The sequence below is a fragment of the Dermatophagoides farinae genome, chromosome 3 (assembly GCF_024713945.1).
Source record: "Dermatophagoides farinae isolate YC_2012a chromosome 3, ASM2471394v1, whole genome shotgun sequence".
In the NCBI taxonomy this organism is placed as follows: Eukaryota; Metazoa; Arthropoda; class Arachnida; order Sarcoptiformes; family Pyroglyphidae; genus Dermatophagoides; species Dermatophagoides farinae.
Genome location: NC_134679.1, coordinates 5,795,632 through 5,817,431, shown reverse-complemented (window position 1 = coordinate 5,817,431; position 21,800 = coordinate 5,795,632). Strand labels below are relative to the sequence as shown.

The following is a 21,800-nucleotide window of genomic DNA, read 5'->3' as shown; positions in this document are numbered from 1 at the left end:
GATGATGATGATGATTTGAGGAACTTCGACATCACAACGTTTGGAATTTCCTATAAATGAAATAATGGAAACAATGATAAATAAAAAAGAAAGAAAAAACGAGAAACAAAATTCTTAATGAAATGTGTCATATATATATATTGAGAGATAGTGGAAGAGAGAGAAAGTTCATTCTTTTTTTCTTCTTTACATCATCACTGTGAAATTAATTTCCATTTTCAATTCACGAATTTTCGAATATTCAAATTTTCATGATTATAATTAGGAGACAAAATAAACACAAACGAATAATGAAAAAAAAAAAGAAAAAAAATTCAAAAAGCAACAAACAAACCAAAATGAAAGATATATTCATTGGAAATCTTTTCTTTTCTTTCAATTAAATGACTCTAGAGATTTCATACACATTAACAGAACATTCACAAACACAGTGACATTATTCACGTTATTGTTGTTGTTGTTGTTTTCAAAAATTTTTCTCTTTATTTTTCTCTTCTTCTTCAAAACACACATACACACACACACAAAATTTGCTAATTTGATTAGATAACCAGAAAAGAAAATTCACTGATTATTCTTATTCTGAAAAAAAACAATCGATCTTTTCATTTGGGTAAAAAGCATAAAAATTACCAAATCATTCAATCCATTATGAAAACAACGAAAAACGTATCGACCCCGTTGACAGTTAGAACATTTTTTTTCGCATATATTGAAAATAATTATTGAAAAGAACACAAAAGAGCTTTTTTGGAAAATTTCCTATTCATTTTTCATTTCCAAAGTAACGAAAAAACAAAAAACAATTGACCTGATGAATCTTTTCATTTATAAAACACACACACACACACACACATTCACTTGAAGCAACTAAATTTCATCGTAGGTGTTAATTATTATTATGGATTAATGAATAGAATTTTTGCAAATTGTTGTATCCACCAGGATCCATTTGCAATCAATCATTCAATCATATATGAAGAACAACAGAAAAAAAAGAAAATTATTCAATTGAACATCATCAAAAATCATAATGATGTTGACCTTAAAAAAATGTTTGGCTAGCTAGCTGGGCGCTACATTAGTGATTACCAATTTCTAAATAACAAAATGATAAAGAATTGGAAATTTGATAAAAAAAAGAAGAAGAATTGAAAAGAGAAAAACATCCGTTTTGTTTTTCATTATTATCATCATCATCATCATCATCATCATGATGGAAAACAAAAACAGAAATTTCAATTTTTCAATTCCATGGCAATTATTTTTCAATTTAATAAATTTTACCAACTATTATTGTGTTTTCTGTTCTTTCTTTTTTTTGATGATGATGGTAATCATCATTGATTAAAATTGCTATGATTATCATCATCATAATTACTATTGTTGTATTTACAATGGCAGAGAGAGAAAGAAAAAAAAACAATCAAAAACAGCAGAAGCAGCCGATTATCATTTTAGACAAAGCATCGATTACAGAATTAAATTTAACACAAAAAAACAAAACAAAAAAAACGAACACACAGGATTCGTCAATTCAAAATTGGACGCGCCATTTTCAATCGATTCAGATCGATTAAATTTTTTTTTTCGCAGTGTTGAATGTGTGTAATTAAATCAGATTAATCAATTTTTCTCTTTCATTCATTTTTCAATTTTTTATTTGATTCAATCAATCAAATGGAAAATTACAGATGGAGAAAAAAAATTGCAAAGAGAATTATTATAAATCAAATTGATGATGATGATGATGAACAGAAAAACAAAAGACATACATAATCCTCATTAACATTTACATAAAAAAGCATCACACACACACACACACACGCGAAAAATTCCCATTCAAATTGATTGTGGATATTCAACTTTCGAGCACGAAAACAAAACAAAAAAAAAGATGTTAATTACTTTGACTAATGTGGCCTGTGGTGGTGGTGGTGGCGATGGTGATTCGGCCATGATAACATGGTTGTGTAATATAAAAAAAAATATGGGCAATAATCCGACGACAATAACGAAAAAAAACGGACATCATCATCATTTGTTTGTTTCGGTGAAACGAATTGTTTTTTGTTTTCTCTTTATTTTTAGCCTAATATTCACGATTATGATGATGATTTGCAATGATGTGATATGTCTTTCAATGTGTGGTAAATTGAATAAACGAAATTCTTTACAGGAAAATATTTATTTTTTACTCAATTTACACACACACACACGCAGAGACAAAAGCTGTGTGTATGCAAACCAAATCATTATAATCGGAATTAGATTTCGAAATTTATTTCACTCGACCACAGAAAATTTATTAAAACAAAAAAAAAACAATCAGCTTTTTGTATGCGTGTGTGTGTGTGTTTCAGATAAATATAGCAGCAGCATCATGACGATGACCAGCGGGGCAACATCAGCAACAGCAGCAGCAGCAGTAAGCCAAACCTCAAAACTGTCAAATTACAAATTATCAATGCTAATTAAAGCTTATATATATATATGATATTTAAATTGTCCTCTTTTCAATTGTGTGTGTGTGTGTGTGAGCGTGAGCGTGTGTTTGGCAGATTTATTCCAGTATTGTATTGTATATATTTGTTTATATTGAATAAAAAGTGGGTGCGAATTGTTGAATAATAATTGAAACATTATGATGATGAACCTGATGATCATTATCATCATATGATGATGAAAATTGTCAATTGGTCGACATTTCATTCAAACAAAAAGACGTGTTTGTGTGTGTGTAAATGATGATGATCAAAGGATCGAAAATAATGTGGACACAAATTAAATTAAATTAACAGGGGCAACAAAAAAAAACTAAAACATTCTAAATTACGAAATTGCATGCATGGATGAAACAAAAAATTCTCTCATTGAATATTATCAGATTTTAGCTAATAAATGTATGAATGTGTCCAAGCCAAAAAAACAAAACTGGCCAAATTGATTCAAATACGAATCGAAATGAACATGCCAAACCTATCTGTTGGTCATCATTATATATTGTGGACATGTTTATTGATATTCAGATAAAACAAAAAATAGATCCGGTACTCATCATCATCAATGGATTGATTTACGATTATTGACCATTGAAAATCAACCACATCATCCTAGCAATCTGAATTAATGTGATTAGACGATAGAGAGAGAGAGAGAGAGAGAAAGATAGAATTTTCACAACCACACAAACTCATCATCAAACTAAACGAAGGAGGTATTTTTAATTGTGTGTGTGCGTAGATGTGTTTAAAAATAACAGAAGATTTCATTTCTTTTGTTTCTCTCAATTAATTGTTGATGGTGATGAATGAAAAAAAAAAAATGAAACAACAACAGCTTATCAACATTTTCAATGATCAAGTTTGTTGTTCAAAAATCAAAAAAAAAGAAGAAAATTCACGGATCATATCAAGATGATGATCATGATGATGATGATCGGGGCATCAAATCTTTTCTCAATAATAATGATGATATGTGGCCTATTGTTTTCTTTTTCTCTCTGCCTCTCTCTCACTGAAGTAAAACAAATCGACCTCTGTTATGGTTGTCAAAAAAGCAAAAAAAAAAAAAAAAATGATGCCTCGTATCTGTGTGTCAGTGGAAATGAATACGATTATTATTATTATTATTCAACAGGATTCATAGAGCAAAGAGCAGAGATTATAATTAATTTAAATCTTGTATATACACACACACACACAATAATCATCTTCATCATAAAAAAAAATCATAAGATATACACATAGGCAGGCATTTTTTGAATTATTGAAATCAATTCAAATCAATAGATTCAATAAAAAGACAAATACTAAGAATATATGAGATATACAAGATCATCGTCAATTGGACAGGTTGTCAAAAAAAAAGAAAAAATGTGTGGAAAAAAAATCAGATGAGAAAACAAAAATCCGATGTGAATTATTTACATACAAACAAACAAGTCTAAGTGAGTGGGGGAAGACTTGCTGTTGTTTGAATCAAATTTGCCACAGCAAAACAACAAAAAAAAAATTCAATCAAATCAAATGATGCAATATATTGATTTGAAATTGATCAATCACAAGTATGATTTCGGAATTTGTTCATTTCTTCAATGTTAAATTTGAATTTTTCAGATTGAAACAAACAAACGAAAAACAAAAATCAACAAGAATTAATGTGAAAACAACAGACAATGATAAAAATGATACTTACCAGAACAATTCATTCAGGCATGAATGATTAATTATCAACAAAAACAGTAAAATTATTAAATACAACAAATAATCAAATCAAAATGAAAGGAATCAAAACATTTACCTGGTGTGTGTGTGTGTGTGTGTATGTATGTGTGGGATGTTTGCATTGTTCCGGTCGTTTAATTGACAAATACACAATGGTCGTCCAAAATGTTGTTGTTGTTGTTGTTGATGTTGGTTTTTATTTTGGCCAAACAATTATTAATTTGTTGTTGTTGTTGTTTTTTTCACTGTCAATCCATTAATTATTTTTCATATTCTCTTTTTCTCTCTTGCTGTGTTTCGGGTCACCAAGAAATGGGATTGAGGGGGGGAGAAAAAATGAAAAATTATTTATTGTTTTGGTGATTGTTTTTAGTTTTGACAGAAACAAAACAAAACAAAAAAAAAACAAAAGAAACCTTAAACACACCTGAAGCATCATAAAATGTGTATAAACAATTGAAACCATTTTACTTTTACATATCGATTGTATCGATTCTCAAATATTCTATGAGCCAAAATTCGTTTGATTTTTTGTTATTATTATTATTGGATCAAACAAATTAATCCGGAATTCATCTATATCTATTTCTAATGATAAAGTATCGATCAAATGATGTTTGGCAGTAATTTTTTTTGTTTTGTTTTGTTTTTTCTTCATTGATCCCGGAACTTGTTGCACACAGTTTGTATGTTTGCTTGAAATTTTTTTTTCTTTTTCATTGTTCACGAATGCGATAATTATAATTCAAAATGTTCAAATAACTTATCATCATCATCAACATCATATCCATAATGGCCTCGTTGTTTGATTAATGTACAACGAAAATTGGATAAAAATAACAACCAAAATTTGATTGATCAAACCCCATTTTTTTTTTGTTCAAAAACCTGAAGAATTTAAATTCATAATTTTTTTTTGTTTCTTTCTCTTTCTAGATTTTTGATCATCAAATTGAACCATTTTTGACAAGCAGATAAAGTTTCTACCTATTGAAAGAAAAAAAAACATTTAAGATCAACATGGAACATATATATAGTGTTTGGAGTGCAATTAATAATGATGATGATGATGATGATGACGATGCATCAAAGTTCATCATCATCGGCTTATTGCGTGAACAAAACGTGACCAAAAAATCTTGAACCAAACAGCAACAAGAATTGAACAAAGTGATTGATCTTAGTACTGGCAGAGAGAGATATGGTGCCATCATCAATCCGGTGAGTAGAAAGCAACAACAACAAAAAATTGTTATTCACTTTCACATTGTTATATTTTACTCCTAACTTGAAAAACAAAAATTCGTGGCCCATTCGTTAAATGTATGGAGTAGAAATTAACCAAAAAAAAAAAAGTACTGAGTGATTCACTGAGCCATTCGACAATTAATAATTATAATTATGGGTCATTAATGATGATGATGATTAAGATTCTTGGTTGTTGATTTTAATCCTTTCAATGAACAAAAAAAAAACAACTTGCCATCATCTAATATATAGATAGATTATTTGATTGTTTCATTTTATAGCTAGATAGATATCACATATTGATTTATATTTGTGCAATGTTTTCTTCTCCAAAAAGCACGAATCTTTCATCATCAACATGATGATGGCGATGATAATGATATGTATGTGTAACAAATACACAACATCATTATTGATGATGATGATAATTATGATATGGATACTGAAAATCTGAATGAATTAATTTCATCAAAATTTGTTGCTCTTGTTGTTTGAATTCAATATTAATCATCATCATCATAATCATAATCATCATTAATAATAATTAATAGCCAATCGATCGACTCAATTAATATAGAAATTGACAGCATCCGATTGATCATGATGATAATGATTTGTAGTTTGATATTAATTATCATTTTTTGAATTTATAAGTTTTTCAATGTTTCAAATGATATAGAATAGAAATCTAATCTATTGATATATGATGATTGGTTAGAAAAGTTTGTAGCTTTTTTTCTATTTATAATTGCAAGCATTTTTTTTTTTTTTTTGCTACCAAATTCATTTTGACATTGGTTTATCGTTATTCTTTTGGTCGATCTATTTCCACACATACATCCAGTACATATATTCATATGATGATGATGATGATGATAATGAAATCGAATTGGAAATGTAATTTGTATGATAATTTTTTTTTCTTTTTCGAAATAGAAATGAATGAATGAAATTTCTATTTCATCATCATCATCTCATAAGAGTACATGTAATGTCTTTATGTAATGAATCTTTTTCTTTTTCTTTTTCTTCGCAAGCACACATACAGTATTTTCTTGCTTTTCTCATTTTCTCTCTTGCTCTTGAATATTTATTTTTTTCTTCATTTTTTACGGAAATGTTGGCGAAAAAAGACCTGTATAATCGAATGCATGCATATTTTTGTTTTTTAGAAAAAAAAACAATGTAACCAGATGTCAATGATCAGTGTCAAGATTAATGCCATTATAATACCCTATACTATTCATTTAAAATGTTTGGCTAGTGACATAATTATGTTGTTTTGTAATTATCGTCAATTATGTGCCACATCATTATGGCTATTGTTTCATGATCATAATGACATTGGACATTCGACATTCGACATTATAAAATGATAATAATTTTAATGACTTTTTTGGCTGAACAGTGGCATTTGTTCATCATCGTTCAACATTGATGAACATTGCACTATTAAATATTCGGAAAGTTTAAAAAAAAGTAATTAAATACAATTATATCACGCCATTGATTTGAAAAACACCTTTTTTTTTCTTTGCTGCTTTGAAATGTGTGAAGAACCTTTTGAAACTTTGACCATTCACACTAATAATCCTGTGGAGATTTTTTTTTTGTTTTGTTTGAAACGGTTGAATATTTTTTTTCTCATTTGTAAAAAAAAAAGAAAAAAAATGTCTGGTAAATGTGATGAGATGATCAAAGAATGATGAAAAATGTGACATGAAATTAACCAATTATAGCTTTCATCATAGCAATAGCAATGTCATATGATGATGATGATGACAGTGAAACGGTGATGCTACCAACAAATAACTGGCTTTTTTTTACCCATTCTTGACATTCATCGTCGCCATCATCATCATCCTCATCATCTCATCAAGTTGATGTGATTCTCACCACGAATCATTAGTTAGGGATTAATTGCCAGAAAACAAAATGAAAGAAAAGAACAATAGTAAACTCTGAATGGTCAGTTTTATAGCGAAAACAAGAAATTAAAAAAAAAATCGTTGAATTTGTTTTCTCATTCAATCAGAATCACTTACTTGAATCTCTTTTTTCCCCCATATATTTCAAGAATATAGCCATGTTTTTCGTTTTTCAATTTTCTGTCAATTTTTTTCCCTTTGATGCTAACGATTATGACAACACTACAACGTTCATTTTCGGGCTATATAGCCAAAAACATAATCGTTTTTGGCTATATTTGTCTGTATTGTTTTTTTTTTGTTCCATTGTCATTGATGAGCATAATAATAATATGACCATTATTCTTTTTTTTCCAACTAAAAGCCAATCAAGCGCGATTAACAACAATTGACCAACCAAAATGATGATAATAATAATAATAATCATTTACTCTCTAACTCTCTTTTTTTTAATGATTTCAATGACCATTTTGATCCTTGAAAAAAAAGCTTTATAATAACAACACAGTGTATGATGTACATAACAATTATAATCTAATCAAATGAGATCGTTCAAATTCAATTGAATTTAATTCAATCTTTTTCTCTCATTTTCTGATCATCAACATCATTGTCGTCGTTATTTTTATTTTTATTTTTTTTTTTTGTAACTTGAATTTCAATCAATTGTCAGCTAAAATTTTGTTGTTGTTGTTGTTGTTATTACTTGTTTGTGATTTCAACTTGTATTATATGAGTGTTTTAATCAATTATTTCATTTAAGAAATAACAAAAATGCTGATGGATGGTGATGATGATGATGATGACTTTTGTGTTTTGTTCATCATCATGATCAAATTCAATCGATTCAACTGTAGAGAGAGAAAGAGAAAGAGAGTGAGTGAGTTGATGAATTTCCTCAAATCAAGGATTTCCTAATCAACCAATTTCCTAACCAACAATAATCATCAATTGGCCATTTTAATGAATTGATATATTAATGGCATTAATTAGTGTCATTATAATTGTACATGTGTGTGTGTTTTTGTTATTTTTATTTTCCAAGAAATCATTTAAAAAAAAGAGCAAATGGAATAATGTCATTGATGTGAAGATGTTGATGCGTTCATCTAATTTTTTTTTTTTTTTTGAATCGATTGTCATTTTTTTCCATTTTGGTTATAATTACCATGAATGGCCATAAATGATGGATTCAATTCTTTTTTTTTCTTCGTTGCTATAGTAGCAGGGAGTGTTTGCAACGACAAATCTTCTGATCAAATCATTTGGCGGAGTTTAATATAATTTTTTTATTTTCGTCGTTGTCGTTTTTATTGTTGTTAATTACCCATATTTGTATGCAAGAAAAGAAATTTGTTCTAATTATTATCAATCAAACACAAACGCACACACACACACACACACACACGATATAATAAAATGGTAAATTAACTAAGCGAAACAAATGCAAATCATCATCATCGTCATTTGTAAAATCAATTGTGTTTTTTTTATCTTCCTGTTCATTAATGTGAGGAAGTTAGTCAATTATTGAAAGCTATTGGAGCAAATCCAAATGAATGAATAAATGAATTGAATATCTCAACAAGTGTGGTATGATAGATCATCATCATCATCATTACAATTAATATTTCGATTGATGATGATGATTCAGGCGTTGACCATTTTTCATAACACCAACACATAAATGAATAATTCTGTTGTAATTGATTGAAATGTCAGAATTTTTTTTTTTCATTGATTTTTTTTTGTTATTCCTGTTTTTTTTTTGTTCAGTATTGTTTTGATGATTGTCATCATCAATGCAAATCATCATCATTATTGTCAATTTGTCCATCCAATGTCCATTGATGATGATAATGGTGGTTATGGTTGCATGAATTCTTTGGAACAATATGAACAATTAATGCCGAATGATGATGATGATTTTTATGTTTTTTTTCTGTCTATTTTCGGAATTAATTTTACCACGAGACGATTTTTTTCGGTTTGTTTATTTTTTTTTGTTGTTGTTGTTGAGGGTCGTTGTTCTCGATGTAGTTGTTGTTTTTTGTTGTTGTTGTTGTTGTTGTTGATCGAAAGCCATAATGAATCCATTCATAAGTTGTCATAGCAAGAGAGAGAGAGAAAATGGGAGAACTAACAAAAACAACAACAACTACAGCAGCAGCAGTGATACACACACAATTACTGTGTCCCAATTTCGATCCATAAACCCGGGGATTTTTTTTATGTTTTTTATTTCTCTATCTCATGATGTGTGTCTGTTTGTGTGTGTGGAAATTGAATTTAGCAAAAAAAAAAAAAAAAAAATGAAAAATTATATCCACCAAAAAAGCCAGTATACCCTACCCTTATTATTCAATGTCTCGACCCCATTTTGTTTCAAAAAAAAACCATTTGATTTTTTTTTTTGTAAATTTTTCTCGTTGTTTTTAACATATATGTATGTTTGTAGACCACACTTTTTTTTTGCATTTCATCGTTCGTTTAAAACATTTTGGAATACTCCAAATGGAAAAAATGATATTAGGGTGAACAACATAACTGATGAACAAAAAAAAACTAGTGAATATATTCTCAGTGTAGTAGTAGTCATCAATTGCTAAATGTTTAATGAGTATGAAAAAAAAGAGTGAGACAACGAAGAAGAAGAATAAAAAAAATGAAAATTATTATTCCATGAAAATTAATCTATTAATTAGATTAATAATGAAATAATAAAAAAAATGGATCGACTTTACCCGTTTTTTTTTATTCATTTTGATTCAATTTTTCAGTTTTTTTTCATTTCTTTCCATTTTATTCTATTGTAGATTTGTGCCAACAGTATATATGCTGTGTAGTAAATGGTCCTCACCCTTTTTATCGTAATGGTGATGATGATGATGATGATAATTTCCGTGCCAGAATTTTTTTTATTACTCCAAATTTGAATTCGAGTTTCATATATGAATGCACAACACCACTCACACGGTCTTTGTCGTTTTTTTGCTTGTTGTGTGTGTGTGTGTGTGTGTGTGTGTGATTTACCGAATTCAGCTAATCCTAATAATTTTTTTTTGTTTTTTTCACTCATTTTTTCACCCAACATCATAAACATGCTACTTGTGTTCAGTTTTTTGTGTGTATTGCCCGTGTAAAGAGGGTCTATGTCCAAAAAAGAGACCGAATCATAGTCATCATTAGATTTTTATTGTCATAGTCATAAATTTTGAAAATTAAAATTTTTTTTTCCATTTGACACCCCTCTATCGGATAAATTGGCGCTGTGTGCGTGTGTGGGAGTTTGCTGGTGATAATGATGACAATTTTGAAAAAAAAATTCTTAAAATTATTATGGCACATGATAGAAATTGATTGGCATCATCATTTGAGTGACATTGCAAAAAAAACCAATGATGATGATAACACACACACACACAAATATAATAAATATCTACATATATGTGTGGATAGACATGATGATGATGATAATTATCGGATTCACTTTCAATCATCATTCACCGTATCGATCATCAATGATAATGATATACAAGTTTTTTTCCTCTTACATAATATATGATTATAATAATAATGATGAAGAAGAGAGAGAGATTCGTCAAAGTTAACAAATATTTGATTCAATCAATAATGTGATCTACAATTTTTCAGTTTTTGTTTTCTTGAATAATAATTTAAAAAAAAAAAATTTTTTTTGTTCAAACAAAATTATTAATCAAATTGATTTGAAAATCATTATTATTTCAAATGACAATTGGTTTTTTTTTTTTGATTATCATTCTGAAAATTATATGATCGATATCGATATTCAATATAAAAATTTATTTTTTTATTTGTTTCAAACGATTTTCCTTTTATTTCTGTCTGTCTGTTTAGCCTTTAAATGGCTTTGATTCTGAATTCGGTGTCTGTTTGGTTGTTGGATTTTCATAATAATGATGAGGATGTGGATGATAATGGCGATAAAGAGATGGGGAAAAAAGGTTTCTTCTCAAAGGGAGAGAGTAAGGGAGAGAGTTGGAAAAACATTTTTTTTCCTGTTGGATGCCTATCTAATTAAATTTTTTTTAAACTCTTTCTCTCTCGCTCTCATTCTCTTTTGTATTTCGAATGCTTTGCTGTACCATTTTCATTTTTGTTTCATTGTTGGTTTTTTTGTTGTTTTGTTTTGTTTTGTTTTGTTTCAAACACATTAAATCTTATTTTTTCATCCATTCTGTGTTTCAAAACGATAAACACACACACATAAAAAGCAATTTTAAAATACCAAATCATCATTTACATGCACACACACACACACATTCTCTCTCTCTTTTTTATCATTCAATATACAATGGAAAAAATTTTTTTTTTTGTCATGAAATACGATATTCCATTCCACATTAACACTACACAGTGAACAACAACAACAACAACAACACAGGCCATAGATAGTGTGTTCTATCTATTAAATAGTCTAATTCAAGTATTGTACATCTGAATTTCGTTGTTTTTCATCATTTTCAAAGTTTTTCTGTCTCTCGTTATTTCGAAATCTTGAATCAGACCATTGAATGAAAGAAAGAAACCGGAAATAAACAATACAAATTTTCATAGTTTTCAATAAAAGTAGTAGTGGTAGCAACAATAGTAGTAGGAATGCCTACTAATTGAGTTATTCTCACTTGCTTTGTTGCTATGTGAAAAAAAATAATAATAATTGTCATTCTGGTATTCAATTATGAATCCTTGGTTTTCGTGTGTTTTTAGCTGCATGGTTAGATGCATGTTTTTTTTCAATTTCCAGCATATAATTATACATTGAAAATTCTTCAGAATACCAAACATCTTGATATTTTGTCCGGAATATGAGAAGCAAACAAAATAAAAAACTTTTTTCCTTTCCTTGTTGTTGTTGTTGTTGTTGTAGTTGTTGTTGTTGTTAATTTACAATTTAAATTCAAATTTCCTAGTTTAATAACAACGAATTTTCATTCTTTTTTTCATTGTTGTTGTTATTATTGTTCTTTGAATTATCATTATTATTTGTACAGGAATTCCGTTTCAAGAATTTCAAAAAAAAACAACAACAGGCCACAACAAAAAAAAACTCAAGAATATTCGTCTATTGCCATAAACATCACATGTATTAATTTAGCTTTCATTATATAATGTATTCTTGTGTTTGAAATAAATTACTGCAAAAAAAAACAAATCTAGCCATATAATTACAGTGTGTGATATAACCACAACAACAAGTCTAATTGATATTTTTTTTTTCACTGTTGCACATTGATAATGATGGTAATAACAACAAATACGAAAATTATCAAATATTTAGCTCTAATTAATGTTATTTAGACAAGAAATTTTTTTTTCAAATTTCAAAGATTATGGTCAAGTCTTTTTTTCATCGAATTAAATTTTCTTCAAAAAAAAAGAAAGAAAAACAACAAAGCTTGATTGACTTGCTGGTATGGTTCAATGTTTCTGTGAAGGACCTATCTTGATGATGGAAAAATTATCTCTATAGAGAGGTTAGGTTTTGAGATACCATGATTATCATCATCATCATCATCATCATCATCATCATTGTAGGCCTGTTTTTGTTTTTTTTTATTCTATTCTGGTGATGGTGATGATTATCATCATCATTCGATCATTATTATAAAGAATAATTGTGTCTAATTAATAACTAAGCTTAACATCCCTAAATATACAAGATTTATGCAATCATTCGCTCTCTCTCTCTTTCTTTTTTCTCGCTTTTTTCTTGGCGGCCCATCAGCGGTTCGATTCATTCATATCCGAATGAAATTAAAACAATTATATGCACACCACAGACTATATTAGGTGATTTTTGTGGTCATCATAATGTTGTTGGTGGTGGTGGTGGTGGTGTTTATATGATGAGCCTTTTAAAAATCTTTTTTTTTTGGTCAATATTCCGCTTTTGCGATGATGTTTAAGATTATTTGGTGAATAATATCAATTAAATAATGGTAATAATAATAGCCTTTAGGCCTTTAATAATTCGCATGTTTTTTTTAAGCATGAATGTCAATATAGCATCTTTAAATGTTGTTGATGATTATGATGATGGTTGGTTGGTTGGTTGGTTTGTACTCATCATACATTTTATTTTCTCTTTAAATGATGCTTAATTGATGCTTTAAGATCATCTTATTCTCAAAGCACAATTATTTAATTGTATTTTTTTTCACGAAAAAAAAACAAAAATTCCATGACTAGATTTTTTTTTCTAGGTGTGTGCGTGTGTATCTCATCATATCGTATTCTCAACAACCATGTGGCTTATATTTAAACATTAAATTTATAAATTTAAAATTTCAGACTTGACGCGCTCGTGCCATATTCATCATCATCATCATCAAAATTCATTTAAAAATGTAAAAGTAGATTTTAATTTTGGATTTGTTGTTGTTGTTGTTGTTGTTTTAAAAACGGATAATATTTTTTTTTTCATTTTTATCCTTGTGACAATATTTTTGTGATGTGAGAAATGTTGATCCATATTAGACAAGTCCGATGTGTCTTTGTGGTACTTGGTTTTTTTTTGGTCTAGTCGTTTTTGTTTTCTTTTTTGTTCACATGAAATCATGAAGCTGATGATGATAATGATGATGATACATTCATGACATTGTCATTAGTAAATTGATGATTATTATGATCATCATGATATCATCGCACATCACATATACTTTTTTTCTCTGTTGTTGTTGTTGTTGTTGTTGATCCGGGTAATTCTTTTGCATTTTTTATTTTGATTCATCAGTTATGTTTTAAAATTTTGATGATGCATAATGGTTGTGATGGTTGACGACAACAACCAATCATCATTATTATAATCACACCATTTTGGGTGATTCTCATCCATGATGATGATAATGACAAGAAAAAAAATGATGCATCAATTTTTTTAAAAACGATTAAAACCACCACCTATTTTTCTCACCCTATTTGTTCAATCAAAATTTTCAAAAAAAAACCATACTGATGGGTAGAAGAAAAAAAAAATTTTAATTACAAAAGAATGGTTCCAGGGCCTTTTTATTGAGTTGATAGGATTTTTTCCCATTACTCATATCTTTTTTTTTCTCTCTCTCTCTCTCTCTCTCTCTCTCTCTCTCTCTCTCTCTGTATGTGTATGTGTTCAATAATTAATTTCTTCATTCTGAATGTAATCGTTATTTTTTTTCAAGTATCACATACCCGTACACACACACACACAGGCAGCATTGTAAAATAATAAAAATAATGATGATGATGGAACTAGAAACTGTCACGTTATTACACTACTACTACTGCTGCTGCTGCTTATTCATTCATTCGTTCATTGAAGTTAATTTGCATGCAAAGATGATTAAAGTTTTCATCTTTTTTTTCTTCTCTCTAGCAAGCAAAAAAATTTTTTTTTTCATTCTGAATGATAAAAAGTCATCATCTATTTAATATCATATCCTATCAGCAGCTATAACGTGAATATTCGTTCTTTATTTTTTTCTGGTTGCAAATCATTCACAGTGTGTGTGTTTGGGTGTTTGGGTGTGTGTGTCTGTAAAATTAGCGATTCTGTTGGCGTTGGTATGCGAATCATTTGTGCTGATTGTGTTAATACTGTATTACATTGTTATTTTTTTTTCCTTTCAACTTGAAAATAAAATGTACGAAATTTTGAAAACAAAGTTGAATGAACAAACGAAAATTTATCAATTTCCGATTGAAATGAATTTTTTTTTCTTCACAATTGGTTGATGACTAGTGGAATTGTGGCCATTTTTTATCATTTTTTTCTGATTAATTAAATAATTGATATTTGTTTTTTTTTTGTTCTACTCCTGATTGGATTATATATTTGTTTTTTTTTCTGTAATGTAATGAGAATTTGAACCATTCGGACACGTGCTTTTTGGGATTCGGACAATTCTTGTTTTTTTGGTTATGATTTGTAATGAAAATACTCATCATCATTAATATTAATTTATGTCCAAAACTACTGGATATTTTAGCAGTTGTTTTTCTTTAGTAATTTTTTTTTTTTTTTGGAAAGAAAAAAATTTTTTCTGAGCCTATGTAGTCTGGTTCATTCACACTTTGATTTCATTTTTTCTATTATTCTCACTTTTAGTTTCCATTGTATTACACACACATCAATGGGAAAAAAAGCTTTTGTGTTGTGAGTAGGCAAGTTTTTTTTTTAATTAAATTTTGTTAATATTTTTTAATTTTTTTTCCATTCTCTCTCTCTCTCGGTCTCATTTCAACTTTCAGATGCTTTCACACTGTATATCTTTGTGTATTACTGTCTCTCTCTCTCTCTGGCCATGATGGTGTTGATGTGTGTGTGTGCCTGTGTGTCTCTGAATTTGTTGGTTCTCGAATAAAATTGCTAAAAAGAAAAAACAAAACAAAACAAAACAAAAACTGCCACACTCACTATATCTATGAATGATGAAAAGTTTTTTTGTTTTCAATTCATTTTTTTTTTCTTATCATCTGCCCACGACCGGGCCCGACATTTTTTTTGTTTTCCTATTTCTTTCTGTCTCGTTGTTATCGTTTCTGTTTTTGCCTTTTTATTATATACTAAGGAATGGCAACAACAATCACATTACTATGTGATGCTTTTGTTCCAAAGAATTAAATGAACAAACGAATGAAGCAAAAACGAAAAAAAACTCATCGCCTTGTTTTTAATTTCCATCATCATCATCATCATTCGCAATTTTCGTCGATTTAATTAAAAAAAAAAATTTTTTTTTCTTTTTTTTTTGAATTAATTCTTTTACATTGAATTTTTTTTCCAAAAACTTAAATTAATGTTTCCAAGCGCTTTTTCATCATCCATAATAATGACGACGGCGGCGATGATGATGATGATGGTGTTCTATTAATTATTGTAGCAATAATCAGAGACGATAATAAGAGGCAAAAAAAAAAAAAAAATAGTTCGCTCGACTATTATTCTAATAATATTCCTCTCTTGTTTCATTTTCTAAACCAGAAGATGAACATCTTGTTTTTTTTTGTCTGTGTGTGTGTGTGTGTTGGGTTCTGTTGCAGAAAAAAGGCTTTATCACCACCATCATCATGGATCGTATTTGCATTATTTTAATTAAATTTTTTTTCAACTCTTTTTTTTCCTAAATTTTACATTGCATCTATCTATTTCTCTCTATCATCTCTCTCTCTCTGCTTGATTATTATAAGCCAAAGACAAACGTTTTTTTTGCTACTAATGCGCTATGTGTGTGTGTGTGTGTGTGTGTGCAAGTCACACACGCACAAAGATGTTCGTTATGTATGTGAGATTGCCAATGATGATGATGATTAGAAACATTTGATCTATATGATCATGATGAATGAATGAATTTGTCATTGTATAATTGTTGTCATAGTCCATTTGTGTTGTTTCAAACATGAACATTTCAATTATGATTCAAATTTGTTTATCATTATGATCATAATGGATGAAATATGTGGAAAAAAATTCAATTCAAAATTAAATTTTTTTCTGTTTCATTCATATTTTCATATTATTGGAATTAATGTAAAAAAACCAAAACATTATTGCTATTGCATATAACATCCATCCATGCAATGTATGAATATTACTCTATACTACCTTGTTATTTCGTACAAATTTTTCTGATTAATAATAATAATAATATGTTGGGCCATATGAATATGAATTTAGAAAAATTATAAGCAACGATGATGATGATGATGATGATGATGATGACGACATTTTTCTTATTTCGTTTTTTTTTAATAATAATAATAAGAATATCCTCATTTTTTTTTGTTCTGAATCCATCTGATGATGATGATGATGATGAGATGTGTAGATGTTCTGAAGAGAACGAGAGAGAGAGAGAGAGAGAGAGAGAGAGAGAGAGAGAGAGAGAGAGAGAGAGAGAGAGAGAGAGAGAGAGAGAGAGAGAGAGAGAGAGAGAGAGATGAAAAATTTAATTAAACTTCTTATTAATAATTTGCGTTTTTTTTTCATTATTATTCATTCATTCATTCATTCTTTAGTTTCAGGAAAAAAGAAGAATTTCTGAATTCTGTATGTTCGATTTCATCATCATCATCATCATATTCCATTCGTTAGATTCTTGGTTATATGATAAACCAGAAATGAAATGAAAAATGTTGAATAGTTTCACACTCATTTCAATAATTTTTTTCTTTGAAAATTATTTGTAAAAAAAAAAAATTCTTATGCCATCTATCGGTGATTTTGTGTAGAAAATGATCAAACATTTCAAACACAGATTTTTATTTTACACATATAGATCAAAATCATTCAATCGATCCAATAAATAAATGAAAATAAACATCACATTGTTGACATAGGAAATGATGGCCAAAGAAAAAAAAATTGTTTGTCTGTTTGTCCTGGATCGGTTATACAACAGATGCAAAGTACCCGATTTCATTTCACATACACACACATACACACTAACTCGTGATCGTAAATTTTTTCTAAAGGTATAAATGTTATGGTACGCCGATCATCATCATCATCATGGAATTAATCGACTTATTGTGTGTATGTTTGTGTTGTCGACATCGGGTCGTTCAAATTAATATTTAGTCACATCGGATGTTTTTTATAAATGTTTTAATGAAACGCCATCATGAACGAACCAGCGAACGAACAAAAAGGTTGAATGATCGTTCAACAAACACACGATGATGATGATGATGACAACATTCATTTAGTAGCACAAAATAATAATGATTGCCTTTCTGGAACATTCACAGACAAATGGAAAAAACCAGCAACCGAATCGTTGTTGATTACGATGATGATGATGATGATGATGACAGTATTGAATCGATGAATGGATTATTCACTTTGAAATTTCTGATAATATACTATCATTGAAACTGTTGTTTCTCATTTGTTGAAACAATAATGATGATGATGATGATGATTAGTCAATTTTTATAGAATATTCTTGATTATATGAACGAAATTAAAAAAAAACAAAAAGATAGAATTAATTAAGACAAGATCCAGAATTTTTTTCTCTAGTTATAAAAACGTATTAATTATTTAAATGAACCATCATCATAATGTTGTTAGTCGATCTTATGAAATGAACATTTACATTAACGACTTCCATATGTGTGAGTGGAAATTTTCATTTTTTCTTTAGCCCTTGGTTGGTGGTAGCGAAAAAAAAATTCTACACACACATTACCATTATCATCATTTTTTTTCTTTGACATCAAAAAAAAAGAACAACAAAGAAAGAATCGTTTTAATTAAGCTAATAAATTATAATTAATTTGGATAGAATAAAAAAAAACAAAATTCTTTCTGCTCAATGAATGAATGAGCAAAGTTTTTTTTTCATTTGTGTTCCAGAAACAATTATTCCGTGTTGTTGAAAGTTTTTTTTTGTTTGTTTCCCTCCGAATTCATTGTTGTTGTTGTGCCAGCATACAAATTGGAAAAGTTTATTAGTTTTTCTTCTCTTGATTATAGCAATTAATTTCGACAACAACGACAACATTCGTGTGTGTGTGTATAATTTGGACCATATTCTTACATAATTGAAAAAATGAGCTGTTTTTTTGTTGTTGTTGTTTGGTGTTGGCAACAATAGACCATCATCATCATCATAGACAAACTCAAGATGGTTTCTCTTTTTTTTTGTTCTAAAATTTCCTATGTACACACACACACACACACACTACATGCGAATGTCTTAATTAACGTCTGATTGTTGTAAGACCGAGCATAATAATTATAGTGCACCCACATTGGGCCACATTTACAGGATTTATTATCAAAGATGTCATTTTTTTTCTGGTGTTGACAATTCATTTTTTTCACTTTATTTTGATTCATTGAAATTTGTGATTAACAAAAATGGGGAACAATAGACAAAAAACTTTATAATCCTCTTAATTGTTAGTTTTTTTCTTGGTAAATGAATGAATTTTGAATTTTTTTTTTGCTGAAAAAATCAGATCATATCATTTGCATCGAGAAAGTGAAAAGATCAATTTAATCAGTTCTCATTTCTATCTCCCTTCTCCTCGCCCCCACATCCACAGTAATGGAAAACAATTAAAGCCATCATGAATCGTATTTTTTTTCGTTACTTCTCTAATTGATTACATGTTCGTTTATTTCAAATTTTTTTTTTCATTTTCAATTCTGATTTTCATTTCTTTGTATATATGTGTTCATTATCTCTACTACTACTAACTACACACTGTTGAAACTGATGATTTTCTACTACATCCTTTGTATTCTCACTAAAAAAAAGAACTTTTTCATTCTGGAATCTTTCATCTTGTTCGATGTGCGTGTGTGTGTGTGTGTAAAGTGCATGGAATTACCATCCCCCACACACAGGCTCTGTGGGTGCGTAATTTAAAAAAAAAGCTCATTTGTTTGAAAATGAACGAACGACGAGCAAAAAAAAAAAAAATTTTAATATTAATATTGTTAATGTTAAAAACACAAAGAATCACAGAATACGAGAGAGAGAACAAAACTAGAAATTGTACACTACTGTTTCATTCCAAAGTTTTTTTTTTTGGCTTTCCCCATACAAACTATTAGACCGAATCCAGTCTAAATATTGCTACGCCACATATACACACAATTTGAATTTTTTTTTTTTTTTTTTTTGCTGAAAACCGATTCTCTATTCCGATTCTTTTCCCCACTCACACACACACATGCACAGTTTTTTTTCATTTGTTTCAGAAATGAAATGAAACTCATCTCATGATGATGATGATGATAAAATTCAACTCACAGATGTATAGAAAGATACACAGTATTTGTGTGCGTATTTGTTTGCTATAATAACAATAATTAATTAGATCAAATTAATTTTGCTTTGCATGTTTTATTATTATTGCGTATATTCTTATTATAAATGCAAAAAAAAATTTTACTTTTTTTTACGGTTTTACTTTTCAAGCTACACACACACACACATGCTGAGTGAGAATGTGTTGTATGGAACCCTAGACTAGTGTGTCTCTGTGTTATCCATCCATATCCTTTATATTTGAAGCTTAATTTACACATCAGATATACAGAAGATTTATTGGACTCATTTGGATCCAACAATTCACCATATGTGTGTGTATGTATGTTCGTTTGTGTTTATGTTCATATATTGTTTTCGGTTCGTGTTCCCATCTTTGTTCTTATTCTAATGTTTCTTAAGAATTTTTTTTTCTCTCTCTCTCTCTCAAAACTTTCATTTAGTATCAATGATTCAACAGCGAATGAGAGAGAGAGAGAGAGAGAGAACGATAATTAATTTAAATATTCTAAATGTGTACATATATATTACATGTGGCAAAGGTTTTATCTTGAATTAATAATAAAAAAAAATATCGATTGCCAAAAAAAAAGAGTGGAAAAATTTTCATTTCTTCTTATCACAATGATTGCACATATGGTATCCGTTTTTTTTGTTTTGATTGAAATTTTCATTCACAATAACAAGATATTTGCACTTTTTTGTGTAGGCAATTAAAAACGAACCAAAAAATTCGGTTCATTCGAATATTAATTATGGATTTTTGTTCGTTTGCTTGTGTACCTCCAGGTTTAATGATTGTGATCGGCTATTTTTCTTTCTTTCTGTTTTTTTTGTTTTGTTTTTAAGTTCAAGTGAAAAAATTTCGATTTCATTGCACAATATATTCATTTGTAAAACAAAACAAAACAAAAAAATGATGATGATAATGACAATCAAAGTGTGTAGTCGTCGAAGAGATTTAAAGATTTTTTTTTATTCTTTTTCCCTGTCTAGAATTTATGGAAAAAAAAATTCATGTGATTGTCTAATGATTCGTTAAGAATGTCTGATGATTTCGGAACAACCATGTTCACTATAAGGTTTATCTCTCTCTCTCTCACTCTGATCCATTTGAACGATTATGACTAATAACCATAATAATTAATTGCTGGAATCTTAGTTGTAGTTGTAGAGTGTATGAATAAAGACAATGTTTTGAATGAAATTTTTTCTTTCTTGTCCAAAATTTATTAGCAATTTTTTTTTAGAAAATCCTTTTCCCTCGTTAATAATGTTATGTTATGTAACGTTTTTTTTCTCATTCGTTTGAAGAGGTGTGTGTGTGTTTGGAAGTGTTGCAGCAGCCTAAAACGTCAATCATTTCATTATTTCCACTGCTATGGCCATGGAAAATTTTCTTTTTCTTTTTTTTTTAGTTCAAGTTTTTTTTGTACCCATACAAAAATAGAAATTGTTTCATTATTTTATCCCTTTTGTTGTTGTTGTTGTTGTTGTTTTTGCTATTCAAATTTTTTTTTATTCATTCACTTTTTTTTCCTAACATTCATTCTGGCTAATAATTGCAATATTTTAATGAGAATAAAACC

The 21,800-nt window shown here is 28.7% G+C and overlaps 1 protein-coding gene across 1 annotated transcript in view; it reads left to right on the top strand.

Annotated features, from left to right (window-relative positions):
- Positions 1-4,771: 4,771 nt before the first annotated feature.
- Positions 4,772-21,800, top strand: part of twz (BTB/POZ domain-containing protein twz) — a 32,168-nt gene continuing 15,139 nt past the window's right edge. The window contains exons 1-2 of the mRNA XM_075728933.1: positions 4,772-4,912; positions 5,163-5,447. The gene's annotated coding sequence lies outside the window, so the exon portion shown is untranslated. The remainder of the gene's footprint in view (positions 4,913-5,162; positions 5,448-21,800) is intronic.